Genomic DNA, 5,604 nt, shown 5'->3' on the forward strand with positions numbered 1-5,604 from the left:
TCCTTGTTTATACTCGCTCCTGAACCTCCACCCTGCTTCCCCAAATTTCTTCCCCCACCCTACTTCCCCTTACGTTCCACTTCTTCCCCATCCTTATCCTCTCCTTAACCCCCCCTTCCCTACCGTCTCACCCCCCCACAACCCTCAAGCAAAACGACCAACAAACAGCAGCAAAGAAACGACACCGCTGTATGTGTTCGCAAAAAAAAAAAAAAAAAAAAAAAAAAAAAAAAAAAAAATGCTAGCCATTTGCCCCCCTCCCCCTCCCCCTCCCCCTACACCCCTTCCCAATGCGTGGAAGGTTTCTCTGCGTGATTTGCGAAGCCTCGGTGTCGTTCGGTCGTTGGGGGCGGCGTGTCGTGCGCGCGTGACGGCGTTCGGTCGCGCCTTTTCAACCCGAATTGTTCTCGAAAGTTCTGGCTGTTGATTCGGGTCCGTGGATAAAAAAGTGGAACGGATGTTTTGTTTTTTTCATCTTTTTATGTGAATATCTTTTTGTCGTTCACCTTCTCTTGTTTTATTTGTTTTCGTCTCCTGATCTCTTTTGTCAATATTTTTTTGTCGTTCACCTTTTCTTGTTTTATCGGTTTTCCTCTTTTTTTTTCTTTATGGTCGTCTCCTGATCTCATATTCGTCGTCCGATTTTTTCTTTTTATGTAGGTCTTGTTTTTTCGATTTTTTCTTTTATTATTTTTGGTTTTATTTTTTTTTTCTCTCTCATATGTCTTCTTTCGTAAATGTGTGCCCTTTCTTACACCCGTATCCCGTTTTCTATTGGTTTTCCTCCCGTTTTCTTTTTGCCGGGACCTCCTTTTTCGTCTTTTTTTGTCGTCCGTGATTGGTCCTCCGTGTTCTTGGTATTCCCTCTTCCTTTTTCTTTTCCCGTTTTCTGTATTCTTCCTCCTTTTTTATATTATTGTTGTCCATTTTCCTTTTCGTTTCGTCGTCTCTTTGTCGGTGTTTCGTGTTTTCCCTGTTTTTCTTTTCTCTTTCGAGTTTTACAATTTTCTATTTCTTTTCTTTTTTCCTTTTTCTTTCTTTTTGTCCTTTCCCGATTGAAATTTCCGAATATGTCCGATTTTAAGCATTTTTAAAATCGGAAACCCCTGAATGCAAGTTCAAAGACTTTTCAAGTTATAACACGCATAAAAAAGCTGTTAACACATAAAAAATAACAGTTTTATCACACACAATAAAATTATAACACGCATAAAAGATATTTATCACGCATAAAAAACTACGAAGCTGATGAAGGAATTTGACTGACGATTATGTAAATTATTTCGTAAATGATTATGCAAATGGGAATATCAGTGTGTTCTTAGTTTATGGCATATCATTAGGGGTAATTGCTATACACCGATGGGTAATTTCAGATCCAAAGTTTAAAAAGTAGATGAATAAATATTTATGAATTTTTGAATACCGTACGAGGCGTCAAAAAGATTTAGGCATGTCGTTCTGTAGCTTGTAGGTCGATGGACTGGGGCAATTATGTAAATATTTTTTGATATGAATATGCATATTATAAATAAACGAGACAAATGGACAGGAAGTCGATTTTTTAGATAACTTGAGTGGGCGGAGTTACTAGGGCGAATCGCGCAGGTAATCAAGTGGTATTTCCGAAGTTGCTGTATCATTGGAGGGCTTTGTTTTTACTTTATTATTTTTGTAAGAGGTAGTAGGAGTACTAGTAGTGGTAGTGGTAGTAGTATTATGGTAGTAGCAGCAGTAGTAGTAATAGTAGTAGTAGTGATTGTAATAGTAGTGATAGTAATAGTAGTAGTAGTAGTAGTGGTAGTAGTGTTGTGGTTGTAGTATTGTGGTAGTAGTATTATGGTAATAGTAGTAGTAGTAGTTTGAGTATGATGGTGATTACTATTTTATGATGTCGGTCTTTATTTAATTAGTATGTATAATTTTTGTTATGGTTTATTATCGTTTTTATTTTTTCTACCACCACCAACAACAATAATAACAACAACAACCGGTCTTTATTATGGTTGGTTAGTGTTGCTGCCATCGGCCTAAGCAGATGTTCACGTGTCGCTGAGTTCACTTAGTTATTTATCATTCTGATATATTTTTGGGCATTATCATTACCGATTATTATTTTTCTTTGGTTCTTGAATATTCCTGTGTATTTGCGGGCCTTTCCTCTTGTGGGCGTGGCGGCAGCAGGCCTCCTCCTCCTCCTTCCTCCTACATCCCTCCTCCCCCTTCTCCTTTCTCTTTCTTTTTCCCTCTCCCTCTTCCTTGTTCTTCCTCCTCCTCCTCCTCTTTCTCCTCCTACATCCCTCCCCCTTCTCCTCCCCCCTCTCCTTTCTCCTTCTTTCCCCCTCCCTCTTCCTTCTTCTTCTTCTTCCTCCTCCTCCTTCTCCTTCCCCAATTCCTCATATTCCTCCACTTTCCCTTCCTCTCCCTTCTCACTTCCTTCTCTTCTCTCCTTCCTTCCTCTCCTTTACCCCCCCCGTTTGAAATATAAGCTGATGGTTGATCTTGATTCCATGTTATTAATCCCGGAAGCCTGAACTGTGGCATCGCTATCTATCTGTCTATTTACCTATATATTTATCTATTTTGCTGTCTGGTTGTCTATCCGTCTAATATATATATATATATATATATATATATATATATATATATATATATATATATATATATATATAATTGTATCTTTATATCTACCCTGCCGATCTGTAGTATTTTTTTATCTGTCTTCTCTCTTCTTTTTCCCTCTTTTCCCTCTCCCTATTCCGTGTCTCTCCTCTCATTCTCTCTCCCCCTCGCTATCCCCTTCCATTTCCCCCTCCTCTCTGTTTCTTTACCCTCCCTTGTTTCACCTCCCCCCCCCACTTCCCTTTCTTCACCCCCTCCGCCCCCCTTCCAGTTGCTTCCCCCTCCTTCCTCCTTCCCCCCTTTGCTTCACCCCCTCCCTCCCCCTGATAAGAGAGGAGCCCCCCCCCAGCAAGCCCGATGGGAGCGTGGCTTTAAGACGGTGTTGGCGGCTACGTCTCTTGCTCTCCTCCTTCCCCGGTTTCTCACGTCTCCTTCCGTCTCCTTTCTTGCCTCTTTCCCTTTTCCTCCTCCTTCTCTTCCTTCTCCTTCTTTTTCTTCCTTTCTCCTCCCCCCGACTCCTCCTCCTTTCTTTTCTTCCTTCTTTCCTCTCTTCTTGCCCCCTCACTCTCCCGGCTCCTTCCTCCTCCTCCCCTGCCTTTTATTCTCTCCTTCTTTCTTCACTTCATTCTCCTTCATCTTTCTCCCTCCTCCTTTGTGCTGCTTTAACCTTTGCTTTTGTGCTTTGTGCTTTTTTATTGTTTCTCGTCTCCTCCCTCCATCTCCCGTTTCTTTCGTCTGCGGTTTGTGTTCTTCTGATTATGTTCACTGCCCTGTTCTGTTATTTCCTTTCTCTTTCGCTTCTTCCTCTTCCCTTCATTTCCTCTTCTTTCTCCTCACCCCTCCCCTCTTTTCCTCCCCCTCCTCTTTTACCCATTTTTGTTCCTCTTCCTCTTCCTCTTTCTCCTTTCCATGTCCTTTAACCGGTTCTGGTCCCTTCGCCTTTCCTCTCCCTTCGTCTCTTGTTCTCCGCTTCGCTTTTCTTCCCTCTCTGCGTCGTCCTTTTTGAGCTCTACCGCTCCATCGTCTTTCGTCTGTCTCCCTTCTCTCCCTCCCTTCCTCTTTCTCCCTTCTCCCGCCCGCCTTTTCCCCCCACTCCTCCTCCCTCCCTCCCTCTCTCCCCCTTTCTCTTCCTCGCTCTCTCTCCCCTTTCTCTTCCTCGCTCTCTCCCCTTTCTCTTCCTCGCTCTCTCCCCTTTCTCTCCCTCGCACTCTCCCCTTCTCCCTCGCACTCTCCCCCTTTCTCTCCCTCCCCTTTCTCTCCCTCGCTCTCTCTTTTCTCTCCCTCGCTCTCTCTTTTCTCTCCCTCGCTCTCTCTTTTCTCTCCCTCGCTCTCTCCACATTTTTCTCCTTCGCTATCTCCCCATTTTTCTCCCTCGCTCTCTCCCTCTCTCTCCCCATTTTTCTCCCTCGCTCTCTCCCCCTTTTACTCCCTCGTCTCTCTCCCCATTTTTCTCCCTCGCTCTCTCTCTCTCCCCCTTTTACTCCTCGCTCTCTCCCCCCTTTTACTCCCTCGTTCTCTCCCCCATTTTTTCTCCCTCGCTCTCTCCCTTTCTCGCCCTCTCTCCCCGCATTTTTCTCCCTCGTTCTCTCCCCTTTTCTCCCCCTCGCTCTTCTTCTCCTTTTCTCCCTCACTCTCTTCCCTTTTCTCACCTTTGCCCTCTCCCCTTTTCTCTCACTCGCTCTCTCTTCCTTTCTCTTCCTTCCCTCTGTCCCCCTTTTCTCCCTCGTTCTCTCCCACTACCTCGCTCTCTCCCTCTACCTCGCTCTCTCCCTCTACCTCGCTCTCTCCCCCTACCTCGCTCTCTCCCCCTTTCTTTCCCTCGCTCCTCCCCTTTCTCTCCTTCGTTCCCTCCCTTCCCCTTTCTCTCCTTCGCTCCCTCCTCCCCTTTCTCTCTTCGCTCTCTCCCTCTTCCTCCTCCTCTCTCTCCCTTTCCCTCTCTCTCTCCCCTTTCCCTCTCTCTCTCTCTCTCCCTTTCCCTCTCTCTCTCTCCCTTCCCTCTCTCTCTCCCTTTCCTCTCTCTCTCTCCCTTTCCCTCTCTCCCTCTCCCTTTCCTCCCTCTCCTTCTCCCTTTCTCTCCCTCTCTCTTTCCCCCTTTCCCTCCCTTTCACTGCCCTTGCTCCATCTCCCTTTTTCTTCCTCCCTCTCTCTCTCCCTTTCTCCCTTTCCCTCTCTCTCTCCCCCTTTCTCCCTTTCCCTTTCTCTCCCTCCCCTTCCCTCCCTTTGTGCTTGGCCGTTCCTCCCCGATCCTGGTCTGCGGGATAAGATTACGTGATTAATGAAAGGCGAGTCTGGCCGCTCTAATGGACTGATGCAGTTGCCAGCCAGATTCTTCTCTCCGCTTAGTTCTTTTTGTTATTCTATCTCCTCTTCCATCGCTTTTCATTTGCCTCCCCACCCCCTCCTCCCATCTACCCCTCTCCTTCTCCCTCCTCTTCCTCTCTTCTCCTATCTTCCCCTCCCGTCTCCTCTCTCTTTCTCTTTTCTTTTCCCTGAGAAATCGGGTGTTTGCGGACTGGGTGTTTGGAAACGTGTGTCCGCGTGTGTGTGTGTGGTTGTTTGGGTGCGCGTGCGCTTCCAGCCGTATATATTTTGGGTGCCCGCACGTGTGTATGTGCGCGCGCGCGTGTTGTTTAGCCTCGTGGGCCGCTTGAAGACGCTTCGAGGCAAGAGCTGCCGGAAGGCCCAGTCCCGCCCGAAGACCAAACACTCGTTGAACACCTTTCTCGCTTCCCGTAACTCGGCTCGCGTGTTGAAGGCCGAGAAGGCGCGGGGGGGTGGGGGGTGGGGGTGGGGGGCATTCATGTGTATGCACGTAATTTCATGACTATCCTCATGGTCATAGTTGATTGTTGTTGATAGTAGTAGTGATAGTTGTAGTGAAAGTTGAAAGTCCATGTATAGGTATTTATGTTAGGAAAGACCGATTTACTTCTGGCGACCGGCTGCTCGGGGTCACGGCGCTCCATAATTTCCCCTCTCTTG

Source organism: Penaeus vannamei, chromosome 17, assembly GCF_042767895.1.
Source record: "Penaeus vannamei isolate JL-2024 chromosome 17, ASM4276789v1, whole genome shotgun sequence".
Classification (NCBI taxonomy): domain Eukaryota; kingdom Metazoa; phylum Arthropoda; class Malacostraca; order Decapoda; family Penaeidae; genus Penaeus; species Penaeus vannamei.